Raw genomic sequence first — 17,801 nt, forward strand, 5'->3', positions numbered from 1 at the left:
TTGAGTCGCGGAGTAAGGAGTTTATCCTAACGTCGCGGGTTCGAATCCCACTGTGGGACGTGGAGACCGGTCATTCGGATGAGACCGTATAAACCGAGGTCCCGTGTCGCAGTAGGTGCTGGCACGAAAAAGAACCCTCACAGCTAAATTGCCCTGAGTGCCGAGTATAGGTCAAAATTTGCAGCTCTACACCGGCAAATGGTGGCGTCTCCATATAAGTGAAAAATTCTCGAGACAAACAAAACAATTACATGCAATGATTTGACCATATTGTCGTCAGAAAATTCCAAATAAAAATATGCATCGGCCGGGAATCGAACCCGGGCCGCCCGCGTGGCAGGCGAGCATTCTACCACTGAACCACCGATGCGGTATAAAAATAGGGAAAGTCTTCAATTTTTGTTGCTTAGATATTAGATTTCCCTGTTTACCATGAAGCTACAACTGGCCCTAGGATACAAAAGTACAAGGTGAATGTGCACTGAAGGTTTATAATTATAAATCAAGGTGCAAATTAATTAATGTCAGGTTGATAACAATTTGTCTTTATTTCAAAGAAGATTTATATGAGACTGTGTCTAATTTATGTATAATTTATTTGATTATTGGTTACGTTCATAGAATTCAGATCTGTTTACATAATCGATATCTTCATTTGATCTTACATGTACTTTGAATATAAAATTTGGCAACATTGTCGTCAGTTTATCGAGTTGCAGACTTCATGCAGGGGTTTTAATGCCTCTAATGAACAAAAATTCCAAATAAAAAAAAAATGCATCGGCCGGGAATCGAACCCGGGCCGCCCGCGTGGCAGGCGAGCATTCTACCACTGAACCACCGATGCAATGCGAATAAATATGAAGTTCACGAATTTTGTTGATACGATATTAACATTTCCCTGTCAATCATTTTGTCAAGAAGTAACAACTTGGCCTTAGGATACAAAAGTACAAGAAAGGGGAATGTCCACTGAAGGTTGAGGTCTGACGACACATTGCTCGAATTAATCACACACAACATTTTTTCATGTATACAAATTATATTCTCATTGAAAATTGTGCGCTTTTGTTAATTTGATATGGAAGCATTTTTTTTTTTATCATCCAACTTGTAGAATAAAGTTCTTATATGTATACATGAAAAAAACTTTCGTGTGTGGTTAATCAAATTTGTGTGAATATTGACTTCAAATAATTGTGTATCAAATGTTCTGAAAGTACATAAGCTAGCCATATTAATATATAGCCCAAATTAGCAGGTCGCCATGTTCATCTCTATAAAGAAAAGAGAAATGTAGTAGTTATTTAGAATTTGAAGACCAGGTGTTGCATTTTTGTTTAAGAAAATGTTGGACGTCATAAAAGATAATTTAAAAATGATTACTGCTTACATTTGTTGTTTTCCTCTTACCTTATTTGATACGTATGAAAATATCTTCTTTTCTGACTCTCAAAATAATTATAGAACAATGAATTTAGTTATAATTTTTACACAGTCAAAGACTTGGAGAAATTTTTAAAATGTAAATTAAATTAATAATACGGGACTAAAGTTTTAAAATATAACAAATAAATATGATTTTGCAAACAAACTACAATTATGTTAGCTTTTAAAAGCTTCCAATTTAAGTTCAGATTTGAGCCAAAAATCCGTAAAAAGTTTTTTTTCTCTCTTAGTAAACGGTCAAAACGTTTTGATTTTATATCATTTTGTATCTTTATGTGACAACTTTACCATCTGTGAAAATAAGAAAAATTTAAATATAGGAAGCATATAAAAATAACTAAAATATCATAAAATTTTAAGAAAAATAGAGAAAATTCGGATTAGCCAATATCCAATTTAGTTAAATTATTTATGTCAATTTGTTAATATCATCTTATAGAGCCTATATGGTAATATCTCTTTATGCAAAAAGAAAAACATTTAATTTATTGAAATAGAAGTAGGCATCGCACGGTTGGCAACAGTAATTTTTTATTCTTAATGTCCAGGGAAAAGGTACTGACCTTGACCTGACCTTGCCTCTAATATAAAACGGTCAAATTTAATCTAAGTGATACCATCACTTAGTGATATTGTCTTCTTGATTCTCTGAAAATTTCATTGATTTTTAAATATAAGAAATAAGTGTTCTCATGAGAAGAATCCCTCCTTAAGCAAGTAATAATTGAATGTAACTACATAAATAAGGAAACTTGACAATGGAAAAGCTAAATTCGTTCTGTTTGACATTTAATTTTGTTGTTATTTGGCCATTATCGTCTATAGTGAGTTAAACATCTAGATATAAAACAGATAAGATAGACTCCATGGTGTCCTTTATTTTGAGTTCACTTGGATGTTGAGTAGACATAAGCATGGAAATAACGATTGGTAATTGATAAAACATCGTCAGCATAGCTATATAATTGAAGACCACAGTAAGAGATTTCTTCTTCTCATGTTGAAGTCTTTGAATAATCCTATTTCTAAGAATATAAGTTGAAGTTACAATATTATCAAAAATTTCTTTTAAAATCAACAATTCTATGGTCGATAGAAGACCGCCCTGACGTTAGTTGACTGACGTTTTAATACAATAGGTTAGACCTTTATTTTCAGATTTGATTATCCGTATACTACTTCGTTTACCCGATCAAAAAAGGGGGCTAACGGCGGGTGTGACCGTTCGACATGGGATGCTTATTCTTCCATGGTACCTGATCCCACCTTTGTTTTCTGGGGTCCTGTTTGCTCTGCTCTCATTTCATAATGTTCGTTATCTTCACATTTTGTGTACATGAAATAAATTTGAAATAAAATTGATCTTTTTCAGATTTAGTTTTGAATAATTTGTTCATATGGAGGGGTCATTTTAGCGGTGAAATTAAAATTTTTAGATTTCATGCATAATTAACAATAATTTATACCTTAACACTTGAAAGGCGACGTGATCATTAACGTTGAGCATCTTTTATTCTTAGATCTACATATGACAGAACACTAATCAAATGACAGAATATTAATCGTCGGCACTCAGTTTAAACAATTATAATATGCTAAAAAGGTAATTAAATTGTAAATCATTTCAAAAAATATTATTTGTTACTTATTATTTATAATGATTTATAATACTTTTATTCCATTTTTAACCAAAAATAAATAAATAAATAGATAAATAAAATAAAATAAAAAACAGAACGTAAAATCAAAATCTAGTCGCTGCAGACTTAGATGGCCATTGAGCTCCAATATCCATTATAACTCTATAGCGAAACGTTAATTGTTGACGAAATCAAAACTTATTAGAGTAAAAAAAAAACCCCCAACATTTTATGATTATTAGATGTTCTATTACTAAAGCCATAAAAATGTTCAAGAACATGATTTTACTTATCTTTGCATTAGATTTTGTTAAAATTGGAAATTTTTAATCATGCCTTGCATGTATTTTGGTTATGATTTATACAGTAATTCAAACTGCACCACATAAATGTCTTTTATACAAAATGAGTCTAAAACTTACCCTGTGCATCACCCTGTTTATAAAAAGGTTATCTTAAAAGAAAGATTTTATTTTTTCTTATTCACAACCATTAATAAATGATTATATAAAATCAAAGTAAAACTTTTGTTAATAGGTAGAGAACTTAGACTTTTATTATAAGCAAGCGATTAAACCCGATATATCCACTCCTCTAATAGGTAAACAGAATTTAGAATTAGATCTGATAGTATGTATATAAGCTCATGTACGGGCCTACTTCAACTTTTCCATCTTCAACTTCACTTGTTCACGTACGTAACATTCCACTATAATTTCATATAGTGTTTATGTCTCCCAGATGATTCCGTACGCTAGATAATGCTCTGAGAACGATCAATTTTTAAACTAAGACAAACTATTAAGTATTAACAAATAAGTTGATGTTACAGAGCTCTCAACAGCATTGTTTAAAGTCATAATTTCGCAAATTTTTTGGTCGTTGTAATGTCCTTGCTTTCAAATTCATCCCAATTTGAGTCGTATTTAGACTGGCACATTTCATACCAATTATTAGGTTATTGTTTTTTACGCTAAATTTTATATATATATATATATATATATATATATATATATATATATATATATATATATATATATATATATATATATATATATAATGAAAAGCTACTTGTCAAATCAAGAAAGCAACAGCAGTAATCATATCTTTTTTAACTTACAACACATTCTATTTCAACTTACGTACTCTACTTTTAATGTATTAGATTTACAGACATTTCACCATTTCACACATAATTGATAAACAAGACACAACAGCCTTTTTTCTTCCATACACCTATATATTGGCACACCTATTATTGACATGTTCTACAATCGGGACACTCTTATGACTCAAATTAAAACGTCAATATCAAATTTTAAAAAATGTTAAATTTTCTTTGGGAATGTAGAAGAAAGATGAATAATACGATTTCAATCTTCAATTTCAAATAATTCTAATTGCGTTTTTGTTATCTTTTGCTTAAGTTACTTATCAAATTTTATCCTCAGAAGACATTTACCTGTCTTGTACTTCTTTACCCCAAAGGCAAGCTGTATTTTTATGACAGGTGATTAAGAGCGAAATATGAATAATCTTAGCCACTCGAAGTGTAATTCATATTGCATTCATATCGCATCGGTGGTTCAGTGGTAGAATGCTCGCCTGCCACGCGGGCGGCCCGGGTTCGATTCCCGGCCGATGCATACTTTTTTTATTGTAAGTTAAGTTTAAGATTGGAGTCACTTTTATCATTTTTGTGTCTTAAGATCCACAAAAGACGGTATGACCAGATTCAAATGCTGATAGGTCGATTGTATGACCAATTCTAAATTTGATAAAGCAATTATTTCAGACAAAAAATCATTTCAATCCGTTTATTGATATATATATATATATATATAAAGATATCCACATGACGTTTCAGAATGTTGCGTCCTGTCTGGTTCAGAACTGACCCCCACCCCCAATAACACTTGAAAAGTTTGAAATGAATACATGTTAATAAAAATGTCAGGGTCCAGTCCAAGAATTTTTATAGGGGAGGGGGTTCATTGTTGTTAAGTACCCGGTCAAAAAAAAAACCATCTCAGAAATTCTTTGACCAGCCAAAAAGAAAAGATGAGTTTATATGAATGAATCAATACAAAGGCGAAAAATATTTCTATCGTCTATGTGTGTGTTTGGGTTGGGGGCGGGGTAATCTCATTAACTTATTATCTCGCTAATACGACTTATATGTTTTACGTCGTATCGTTACGTACGACATAGTGTCTCCTTTTTAAGACATTATCTCCTTATTACGAACTATTATCTCCTTAATGAGACTTATTATTTCGCTTTTATAACTCAATATTTTGCATGACTTAAAAAATATCGTTTGTACGACATTATCTCGTCATAATGACTTATTATCGTTATAATGACATATCTCTTTTTTCATCTTAATTAGTATCTCATCATTACGACTGATTATGTCATTATGACTTATTATATCGTTATTAATTACGACTTATCATCTCGTTATTACGACTTATGTCGTTTGTACGGCAATATATACATTTGTGGTATCTCTCTATTATATAAACATGCAGAGAGCAAATATCTTCATACCTGTATGAAGTTTTTCGCAGGTCATAGGTCATTACGTGACCTAATCACACGGCGTAGTACAATCAAGTAATATCTACATAAAAAGACTTACTCCACTAAGCAATATAGCATGTTTTTCATGCATAGAAATGTACAAAATACGCAAGTAAAATAATAATAATTTTATTTACAATGTAAACGAGTATTTAATACAGTTCTTGATCGATTTTATATAGAGAATAGAAAACTACGTGTTAGAAGTTTCATGTCTGAGCTGCATATCTCAACGTTTACCCTCATTTTTCTCGCAGACCTCTGAATGCTATAATTTTTTTTTCATTAAACTTTACTCACAATAAATTTGAAAATCTGTTGAAAAATATCAATGTAATGCAATCACGCCACAAACAGCTGACAAACGCTGCACTTTGGAAGTTCGGTTACGGTAGGCACACCTCCATCATCGAGATCGTTGTGACGTTATCTTAACAATGTAAGCTGTCGTGTCTCCATATCAACATCATAAATTAATGAATATGCCTTACTGAAATCGTAGATTTTATGTTTTTGATCAAATTTTGTACTTGATTTCAAGTTATCTGGTCCGGACAAGTGTCTCCATCCATCCCTTTCCGACCGAAATTCCTCCAACTTTTTATTATCAAACATCGGACGTGTTTCTTGTGTTTTTTAACATTGAATATGGGTTCTCATGAATACAAAAATTCCCAGACACCAATAAGCTCACTATAATTGATCACAAGTAGCCTTTCACAGAATATTCCCTTCAAAACAGAATCATTTGCCAGATGAATTTGAAGCGTAACCGCTTTTCAAGCCGATTTACACATAGCGTAATTTGTCAAAATCTACGACGTGCGGTTAGTGCAATATTTATATTCGATTACATTCAATTGTCCATCTCAAATGTATATATAAGTAATAAATAACATGTTTAAAAACTTCAATGGGAATTGAAGTGGGTCGGTACGTGATCAAATCTTCTGAGAAGGCCTTCGGCCTTCACAGGATTTGATCACGTGACCGACCCACTTCAATTCCCATTGAAGTTTTTAAACTTGTTATTTATTTCTTAATTGTAAATGTCGTTTGTACCACTCATTTTCTCTTAATTAGGACTTCTTATGTCGTACGCACGACTTATAGTATCGCGTATGTACTAATATTATCTCTTAACTACGACTTGTTATCTCGATCGTACGTCTTATTATCTTGTACGTAAGACATAGCTAAAAATAATTTTAACTGGCGGCAATACACTTGTGTGCGAAAACGGTTCCAACTGAAAATTATTTGACTGACTGAAACGCATCACATCGAATTCAGTTCAGTATAATAATTATATAAATATTGCATGTAGTTGAGTGTAACATTGAAAATTTTCACCCCAAGAAAACCATTGTCAACCAAGGCGCAGCCTCGAAGGGTGAAAATTTATTATATTATACTGAATGTTTTATACAAGTACATATAACAGTGAACCTTGCGCGCATAAATTCTGCGCAGTCACTATTTTTTGGAATATCACCCGTCGTCAAGCAATGTTAACTGTTGCTTCACTGGAGGGCGTGGCTTCATCATTCAGCGGGTAATAATGTTTTTTAACAAATGTTTCTCGACGAATCAGATTCAGCTAATTTACATGAAAGTATAATATTAATTTTTACAGAATGAACTATTTGAGATATTTTGCTTAAACATTCCCCCTTTCTTCGTTTATGTATAAATATTTGAAAGATTCAAAATTTTGTAATAAATCAATCGCATCTATTCTTTTGGGCCCCCAGCTTGTGATCTAATATCTAAACATTGAATTAAATATTGGACTCCCCAGGAGCTAGAGAATTCTTACAAATTTTGGACTACCAAAACAAAAAGATGTACAATAATTTTATATAAACTTGCTCTTGTTCACTGGAAAATCAGAGGATTCAACATGAACTCTCTCCCAGACCTTCTGGTTTTCAGTAAAAGATTCATCGGCCGGGAATCGAACCCGGCCAGTCTGTATTGAAGGCGAGCGTTCTAACCACTGAACCACCGAGTCGATTAAAAAGATTTCTTGAAAACTTATTCATGTCGCCAAGAAAAAAAAAACCCTCACATGTAAGAGACAGATTGGTTCATTGGGTAAGAAACTTCATTGCAGACAGTAGCATCTAAACATATATAAAATAAATAAATAAAACTTATTTTGATACTAACTAGAAGAAAACAAGAGAAAAGCATAGTCATACATCAAGAGCTACTTTACAGTAGCAGTGACATAATAAACATATAAATGAAGATGAAGAGTATCTATTTCTCCTTGATATGAATACTGATTATTTAACATGGGTAATCGTAGAATGTATATAGCAGATGCCACCCTCTTATATTACACTGCTAACCCCGTCATAAACCGATAAGAACTGAGAGGTGGACACATGAATTTCAGTGAAAGATTAATGCTGCTCACTTCAATTTCCCAAGATTGGATATTTAGAGGAATTGCACATTCTTTACTTGATAGGTCACCTGTTGATGCTATAATTTACTAGCACACACTAACATATGACTGATATTCTACACGCTTATATAATGAAGTTTCTTTAATGAATGAAATTTGAAAATACAGAAAAGTCTACTGAAACAATACAAATTGTAAGCAGAGTAAGCACGGACCTCTAAAAACATCAGAAATAATTTGTATGAGAAATATGCAATGGTCTTAAAAAAGAGAATGAAATGAACTTTTTTATCAATTCACTTGATGTTGAGAAAGAATGTGTCCATTTCAGGGTCTTACAATCACGTAGAATATATAACATATTAAAAAGAAACACTGATTTAATGAAATAGAATAATAAATAATAATATTGAAGGAAAAGAGGCTTGTTTTAATTTTTAAAATACAATTATACAGTTTTTTTGTTTGTAATAGAAGAAAACAAATTAATTTTTACAATACAAAATTTATGCATGCAATTGGGGAAAAATGTTAATTTTTTAAACATTATCAACTAGAATATAAATCCATAATTTTTGCAATATTTTCTTTTACGAATTACACGCACTGAACACTTCTAGCTTTTTATGGAACTGAAGTTGTCTCAAATTAAGGTTGAGATTGGGTGTTTTGAACGTGGAAACCTCTAATTAACAATTGTATGTTACGTAATATCGGTTTGCGTCCGCCATTTTAAAATGGACGGAATAGATTGAAGGGGTAGGATTTTGACTTTATAAGACGTTATAACTAACAACTATCATATGTAATAAAGGTATTTATATAAATTCTTTTTTGTGCTATTTGATAATTTCACAAATAAATGTCCAGAGCTGTGCAATAATTCTTATAGGTTTGATATTTAAGAAATTTCTAGCACAAGAATCTGTACTATGGTAATTATTATTTTCCTTAATATAATATTCAAAACAGTAAATAAACGATACATACCGATTTGGTTATAATTCCTTAATTTTTCTATTACATGGACCTAAATATTTTTCTTATAATGTTATATTTTATACAATTTTTGCCAGAACAACTTTGTTTCCATAACGGATTAAAAATGATCTTGGGTCTTTTACGCATTTTAAGAAAATCTTAGTTTATTATCCTTAATTTTATTGAATCAGTTTTTTTCTTGTGATTTTCACTTAATCCTTTTTATTTCATTTTCTAATTTAACAAACTTACTAGAAAAAAATCACAAATACTTAAAAAGGTATATCAAAATTAGTGCATAAATTAATTAAGGTAAAATATTATGGATATTATATTTTTCATAGCTATGTTAAAATTTTTAAATTCAATTTTTAAATTTTATGTAAATTTAATTTTTTAGAAAAAAAGACACACTGAAGATATACATTAGGTGACACATACGTACAAATTTTGGAAATTCTAAAGAAAATAAAAAAAAAAATAAAATTTTATTACTCTGTAAACCTCGAAAAATAGCTGGCGCTATCTTCATATGAAATTCGCTGAAGCAGTGAAATAAGTCAAAGAAAAATTCATGACTATCAACTTCTCTGGCATTGCCCGTAAGGGAAGATGATACTCAAAGATCAATATTTCTGAAAATGATTATTTTAAAGAAACGATAAAAACAGCACATTATTTTGAGAATGTTCAAAAGATTATATTCTAAAGCAGTACTTTCTTTGTCCCACACTTATTGAGACTTTCGGATAAAGAGCTTGACTTACTATATGAGATGTTTTCCCACTGTGTCTGTTTCTGAAAAAAAAAAACAGATTGAAAACTGATTTTATTTTACCAAATACATGTAGTTCTCATTTGTTTTGTATTGCCATGTAATTGGATAGTACAATATTTTACAACGCGTTCTTAAATCAAGTTTTTACCATTGATTCTTTCCTAAATATTTCATTGAAATAAAATTAAACCAGCATAAAATGCATTTCATAAAACGAAAGTGTAGATTTCTTAGTTTTAAAACATTTTCAATGTGAAAATGACTATTTACAATTGGCAATCTAACCGGAAGTGGTACATACAGTGTATATGCAAGAATAGCAGTCTTATTGTGTATCACGGATAAAATATCATCTTTCAATTACTTCATTATAAATACTTGATTGAAGTTTTATTTGATTTATAAAGATATCATTTCTTGTGTTTATATTTCCAGGATAACATACATTATGTACATTCGCTATCAATAATAAATGGCAATTTCCATCTCATTTTCTTAAATACGGACACAATGCTACAGTTGTGCTGCTGTTTTTGGTGTTCATTTTAGTTCAAAGAAATACAAATGTTAAAAAAATTAAGATAAACCAAAAAAATAAATAAATAAATAAATAAATAAATAAATAAACGCGTTTTGAATATTGAGGTCTTTGAATCATAAATGTCTTTTAGTTTAATGATTGAAATGTCAATTTGACCTTCTTTTATTCAAAATATTCAAGCGTAATATGGAGTCTGATTTTACATGTATGTTAAACTTAGTAAAATCAAGCATCAGTCACACTACCACAGACATGAAACAAGTTGATGATTTTTTTTTTTTTTTTTTTTTTTTTTTTTTGATGAACTTAACGACGACTTTAATATCATTTATTATCTTTTTCATAAGGCATCAAAATTTTAGGATTTTCAGATATTTAATGATTAGGTATTTGTGAACTTGCAGTTTTTAAAATTTGCTTATCTGAAAAAGAAATTAGACGTTTTTATGTAAAATATAGGTGCAGACTCTCCTATTCCATTACTTCTTAATGACAGCAGCAAAAAATGTGTTCTTACATCAATAATTTGATGCATTTTATGCGCCTTCCTTTCAATAAGTGTTGTCAAATATGACATGTTTTAGCGACAAGTTTTACTTACTACCAATCTCTTTGTATTTATACCATGAAATTATTTCCATTTGCCTCTTGACAGGAGAGACAACTTGTCAATTAGCTTTTTTCATCTGTTTATGATAGAGATATTTAAACACATTTTAATTAAAATAAGGAACAGGTTATTCAAATAATTCTTTAAAATTTTAATCTTTTGATCAAATACAGATATTTTTATGATTAGAAATTAGAAAAGGGTTGTTCAAATAGATGTAGAAATGATAATTTGATTATCAGAAAACCATTTAAAAATGTACTTTACCCAATGGCAATAGGGCAGAACCATAATCGTACAATGCTTTTTGCATTCGATCGTTCTTTAGCATTACAATATGAAACATAAGAACGTACAATAAAATATATTGAAGTAAAGAAAAATACTAATCATTTCATAATATGACAAATACTACGTTCATTTTACTGATTTATGTAAACTACATATGAGTCTCAAATGCAATGCAATTGTGCAATGTTCATAAAATATGATAAAGTACAGTCTAAAGATTTAAAAAGGAATTATGATTTTCTTTTTAAAGAAATTCTCCGAAGGATAAAACTATACAAGGTTTATTAAATTGATTTGAAACATATTTTATTGAGTATTGTCAAAAATTATGGCATCTGATGCCTTATGGGCAAAAAAAGGAAAGGTATCCAAAGTTCCCAACCCTTAAAAAAAATGCAGAAGATTACTAATCAAAGGAAATTTTCTTAAGAACAAGTAATCAAAAGTAAGCAACATAGTCCTCTTTTTGAATATGCAAGCATCCTTATATAGTATAGAATGAAGTTTGCTGATATTATTCCTAGGTCAGAACTAACTCTAACAGGTATCATATTGTCTATAGAAATGTTTATGGCACCTGATCCCACCTCTAAATTTTGAGGTCCATGTTTGCTCTGCTCAAAATTTGTATTGTTTCATTGGAGTTTCGAGATTGAATACTGTTCGTTATCTTCATGTTTCATTATGGAAAAAAATCTTCATAAATTATACAGCAAGACTATAAATAGTCGTCAGTATTATATTTATTGAAAATCAAGGGTTATCTTTCTTATACAAATCCTTTATAAATTATTTCTGACAATGAATTGCAAAAGTAACGTTATAATAATGAGCTCTGAGAGAAAATATATACATATATATGTAAATAACGTTTTAAATTAATTGGTGAAAGAATGCAAATACAATGCGCTAAATGATTTATCTTTAATCTTCGTGTGTCATAAAGCAGACAGGTGTGCAGACAGTGTCCACAATACACTGCAGCGCACAATTTAATTTGTTTGCCAACCGTGTGATTTGTGGCACTGTGAGGTTAAAAAATATTATGCAAAGCTTAGAATTGTTAAAATCATGCCAAGAGGGGATCGAATAATTTGAGAGATTAAAAAAGAGCACGTTGACAGTAGTGAGCACTGTATCCTATAAGTCTCTTTGTTCTTTTGTTTTTCAGAGTCAGTATAATTCTGATGAATGCTCATTTAAATAAACTGATGATAAGTGTTTTCTTCTCAGTATAAAAGTTATTAATATTATTAACATCGTTAAAGTGATTCAAAAAATTACGTTCAATGAGATGTGAAGATAACGAATAGCAATCATGCTCAAAAGTCCAATAAAACATTACAAACCGAGGTGAAGGCAAAGAGACCCTTCATAGGTAGATCAGCTGCCAAGGAGGAGTAAGCATCTCCTATTTATCAGTCACACCCACTGTGAGCCTTTTAGTCCAGTCATTCTACAGAAATTCTGAAAACCGTTTGTAACAGTTTACATTTCGATAAACTATTGATAGGTTTAGAAAAATTAATGAATGGAAAGTTATGAAATTGAAGTAACAATATGTTTTTGTGAAACACTGATGCCTTAGCTCATGGCTAAGGTTATAGTTTTCCTAAAGTAGGTCAAACTCCAAGGTCAAGAGCAAGGGGTCAAAAATGGTGTTACCTAAGAAAAGTCTTGGCACAAGAAATACACAAGTGAAATATCAAAGCCCTAGCACCAATTTTTCAAAAGTAATGACCAAGATTTAAGTTTTTGAGGACAAACAGACAGACGAACGGACAGAACAAACACTATAAAGTTAGCATGGAGAGTTGTTTTTCTCTGTATTGCTGAAACCTATTAACGTTTCACACTTAACTTTATTCCTTTTAAGATAAAAAATTGTTTGCATTTTGCATTTTGATGGGCCCCAGGATGGGGGTACCAATGCAGTGAGAGGAAAAAGAAGAAACAGATAATTTTTCCTAGCTCGCCAAAATGTTTGGTAGCATTAAGAAGAGAAACATCGCTATTTTCCATTTTGACCTTTGATTGATAATTTTAGGGTCTGCTGAACATTGGCATGAGCAATGAGTGATTTACATCTTCGAGAAGTGGAGTTAATCAAAATGTGGATACTTAAAATATCCAAAGAACTTTTAGAAAAATTAGAACCACAAACTTTTACCAAAATCAATAGCATCAAAACGTATGACTTTTCGACACTTTATACAACCATTCCCCACAGTAAATATAAGACTAGGCTTTTTGATAACAAAATCAATTGTTTTTTTTAATAAGAATGGAACTCGTAAAATCTCCTATCTTGTCACCTACACTTACTTTGTTAAAAACCATTCTGATTCAACCCACAAGTACTCTGAGGCTGATATTAAAACCATGCTTGAGTTCCTAAATGACAATATCTATGTAGTGTTTGGATACCAGGTTTCCCAACAATCTGTTGGAAATTCAGTGGGTACTAATTGTGCCCCGTTATTAGCAGACCTGCTTTTTGTAATCTTATGAAGAAGTCTCTTGCTGTGGCATTCTATTCAACATTTAAATTTATCCATGACGTTTTTCAATTAACAATATCTATTTTTACTCATTCCTTGATTTGATATACCCCATTGAACTCGAAATAAAACGCCACGGAGTATGATACATCTGCTTCATATCTGGATAATTTACTAGAGAAAGATATTGATGGTAAACTAGCAACTAAATTTTATAAAAATGTGATGACTTCAACTTTTCTATCGTCAATCAACTTTCCTCATTTGTGTAGAATATACCATTATCTCTGCATATGGGGGTTATATATCCCAGTTGATTCGATAAACACGAGCATGTTCTTCATACGAACAATTTTTAAAACGAGGGAGACTACTGACAAATAAGTTGATGATAAAAGGGTATCTACAGTCTCCATATCATTTTTCAAATGATATGGCCAATGCCACGACTTTGTTTGCAAATACGATATGTCATTCGGTCGAAAGTTGACTGACGTCTTTCACACAAATTCTAATGCCATTATTTTCATACTTAATTGACTACGGATTTCTTGGTTTACCTAATTACGACAAAGGGAATATGACAGGTGTGACCAGTCGACAGGGGAATGCTTACTTTTCCATGGCACCTGATCCCACCTTTGATGTTTTCAGAGTTCTTAATTGCTCTGCTGTCGATTTGTATTATTTCATTTTTACATGATCACTGATCGTTATCTTCTAATTTCTTTTATTCTATTCTCTCTCAATCTTCTTCTCTCTCTCTTCTCAATCACTCTCTGTCCCTCTATCGAACCCGTCCTCCCTTACTCTACTTTCTCCCCTCTTCCTTTCTTCCCTCCATCCTATTCATTTTTCCATCTCTCTTCTTCTCTCTACCTTCTCTCACTCTCTCTAGCTCCTCTCACTCTCTGTCTCTCTCTTAGTTGGGTATTTGGGCGGGGGAGATGTGAGTAACTTACATTTACAACTACATGGCAATTAATGTTGCTTTTTCCTCTAGGTAGAGATATAAGGGAAAATACAATTCAAACGTTGTAGTGTTTTAGGTCTGTGAGTTACTATATCCCCCCAAAAATGTGCAGTAGTCCGAATTTTCTCTTCGCCCAGGCGTTGTCGTTAGAGCTCGCAGTGACGAGCGGCGCTTCGCGCCGCTCGCTGCGCTCGACATTAAACATAATTGAACAATTCATTTCCAAAGAAATATTATATGCGGGTTTTTTTTTTCATTCATAATGTAAACAATAGAGTTGTGCAACGTATGTATAACGTTTACGCCAGGAACAAAGACAGTGAACCATGGACGACAACTTTCACCCTAAATATCTATTCATACGACATGTATATCCACTTTTTTGATAATTACTGAAGTTATTGAAAAGACTAGGGCCAACATTTTTTTCATGTTATAGAAGGTTTATGAAGGAAAAAATAAAGTCAGGTGGAACCGTAAGAATTTTTTAAAAAAAATTAACTCAGTCGACCAAACAAATATAACTTAGACAGGATGCATTTAAAAAAATTTCTGTGAACATTGTCTATTAATATTGATACTGTTGACCATTGAGTTTGGTCATGTTTCACTATCATTAGTGAATATTGAGCTTTTTTCAGCATAAAAATTAATATGCCAATGTACAAGGTTAGCTCCAGTTAAGATATACATGTACTCCAAATACATCTAATTTCTTTACATAGCAACAATATGTGGTGATAATGATGTGTAGGTGATTAAGGTCAGATCACACGTTCATCAGTAATCTATGATTTTTTTTCCAAGAATTTGTCATTGACGTATTGCTACTTTAACAAGTTTCCTCACAAAAAATTGAGGTTCCTTACCAGGCATTTTTGCAAGATACACATGATGTTGTTATTATCCTATTGGAATTCACTATCATTGTCAACATCACAATTTTTTTTTTTGGTGTCTCTGTCTACTTCGACATTTTGAAAACAGTTAAAAATCACAAGATAATGATAATCATGATTAAATCGTTGTATATTTTGAAGAGATTCAAAGCAGATATCGAGCAATGTGTCGTCTGACTTTAAGAGCCCTCTATACACTTCACACTAAAGAGTTCTGATTTTGTGGTATTTTTATGCAGATAGAGTGAATCTGCCCTTTGATCAAGAATATAATTAATTGGAATGTACAGTTTATTACTTAATTTGTGATCAAATCAAGCACTCATAACACTTTAATAGACCACAAGAAATAGATAGAAAACTTCATTTGCAGGTATTTTGCCCACTTAAACAACAGTCATTTCTGTTCATCAGTACTTCATTGTATTTGAACATTTATCCTTGGGGTAAATTCAAGGCACCATATGTTGAAAATATGATAGATATGCTGAATATTTACACCTTTACACACTCTAATTTTCTCAATGTCCAAAAAATATTTTCCTCTAGTGTTGAAAGGGTCTTTAAATTGTGAAATTGTAATGTAACAATATACAATGTAGAACATTTATTATATATATATATATATATATATATATATATATATATATCAATACTTCGACCAACTTAGGTGCTGTTCAAGTAGGTCGAATTACAGAGTTAAGTGCTGGTGAGAATTAAGTGCTGTTTTCGACCAGCACCTAAGTCGCAGCGATATTTTGTAGCACTCGTACTCCGTAACCTGTAAAGATCAAGAAATGAGTTTCTAGTATGTTGGAGATTGTTCTTTTATCTTTACACTGATATAAAAGTTATCATTGACAGTGAAGATTTGACAGAGATAGACTCTTGAAAAGAGAGGTACCCTTTTTTAGAGTATATATCCAAGTGAGATAAACAACCGACTTGAGTGCGGGTGCTCGTTTTTGGCAAATTTCTCTCTTAAATGGAGTATATATGTACTTTATACTGTTTTCAAATCATAAAGGGGGATTGATTGTGCTGTTTGTGAAAATATGAGTTATTAAATGTTTGATTTAAATAAATAAGAGGGTTTTTTCTGTAATGGTGTGTCAAATTTTGCCTTCAGTTTGTATATATGTACGCGCATGCTCATAACGTATATTTCAACGCAATAAAAATGGCGTCCTGTTCGACATCGCTTGGTGATGTAAATTATTGAAATTACATCAAAGAAGTGGGAATATGTTCTATTTTGATTTCTTTCATCGAGGTCCGTCGATTATGACTTGTGATTCTTATGCTAGAGTTCAAGGCACGTTAGATATCAAAGCCTCAGCCTGTTTTTTATCAGTGTAGATGAACTTTGTTTTTGTTTACTTGTGATCGAATGTAATAGAAAGAATGTCGACCCTGACCGTTTTTCTAAAACAGAATCATAATGAATGGAGAGATCTCAAGTGTTTTACTACTAAGATGTGAAAATGTGCTTGAAATGAGTGTTTATTGTGTTGTGAATTCTGAAATCTGATGATTCTACGGAATGGAATGTGTTTACTCCTGTGTGTAAAGCATCTACATAAAGAGGCACATCTGTACTTCATCATCATGCTCATTCATAGGTTATCCTTTGTTGTGAGGCTTTTTCTATGTACTACAGGATTGATAATGCTCAGGAGTGTTAGGCATCTTCCATTTAATAACTTTAATGAAAGATTTTTTTATTTGTTTACATCATCATAAAATTTGTTTTGTTTACGTTTTACATGTTAAAGGATATACAGCTACTTTTGAGCTAGGATAACAAACTGATATTGGAAATGACAACTATATATAACAAGGTAAGTTTATAAGTGATTTATGTTGTTATCACAAATATTATCATTCCAAGATTTGTTGAAACAATTCACTTATTGTTGAAAAAAAAGTAATAATACCAACTGTTGGTCCAGGCCCCAAGAACATAACCTGAGAACAGACTTAAGACAAAATTTCAAATGAATATACATTTTTAAATAAGTTTGATAATCAAACAATATTTTTCATATATTTGTATCTGACTTTTATACAAATATAGAATTTTTTAAAACACATTTGAAAAATTAAACTCAAGATATAAAGAATCAAAATATCATT

At 31.3% G+C, this 17,801-nt stretch overlaps 3 non-coding genes across 3 annotated transcripts; 1 reads left to right on the forward strand and 2 right to left on the reverse strand.

The window, feature by feature from the left end:
* Window positions 1-299: 299 nt before the first annotated feature.
* On the reverse strand, window positions 300-370 carry Trnag-gcc (transfer RNA glycine (anticodon GCC)). The gene has a single exon. It is a non-coding gene; the product is annotated as a tRNA-Gly (tRNA).
* Window positions 371-776: 406 nt separating this feature from the next.
* Window positions 777-847, reverse strand: Trnag-gcc (transfer RNA glycine (anticodon GCC)). The gene has a single exon. It is a non-coding gene; the product is annotated as a tRNA-Gly (tRNA).
* Window positions 848-4,664: 3,817 nt separating this feature from the next.
* On the forward strand, window positions 4,665-4,735 carry Trnag-gcc (transfer RNA glycine (anticodon GCC)). The gene has a single exon. It is a non-coding gene; the product is annotated as a tRNA-Gly (tRNA).
* Window positions 4,736-17,801: the final 13,066 nt, after the last annotated feature.

Source organism: Saccostrea echinata, unplaced genomic scaffold (assembly GCF_033153115.1).
Source record: "Saccostrea echinata isolate AGI-Se365-2 ecotype Australia unplaced genomic scaffold, CSIRO_AGI_Sech_v1 ptg000064l, whole genome shotgun sequence".
NCBI classification, from domain to species: Eukaryota; Metazoa; Mollusca; class Bivalvia; order Ostreida; family Ostreidae; genus Saccostrea; species Saccostrea echinata.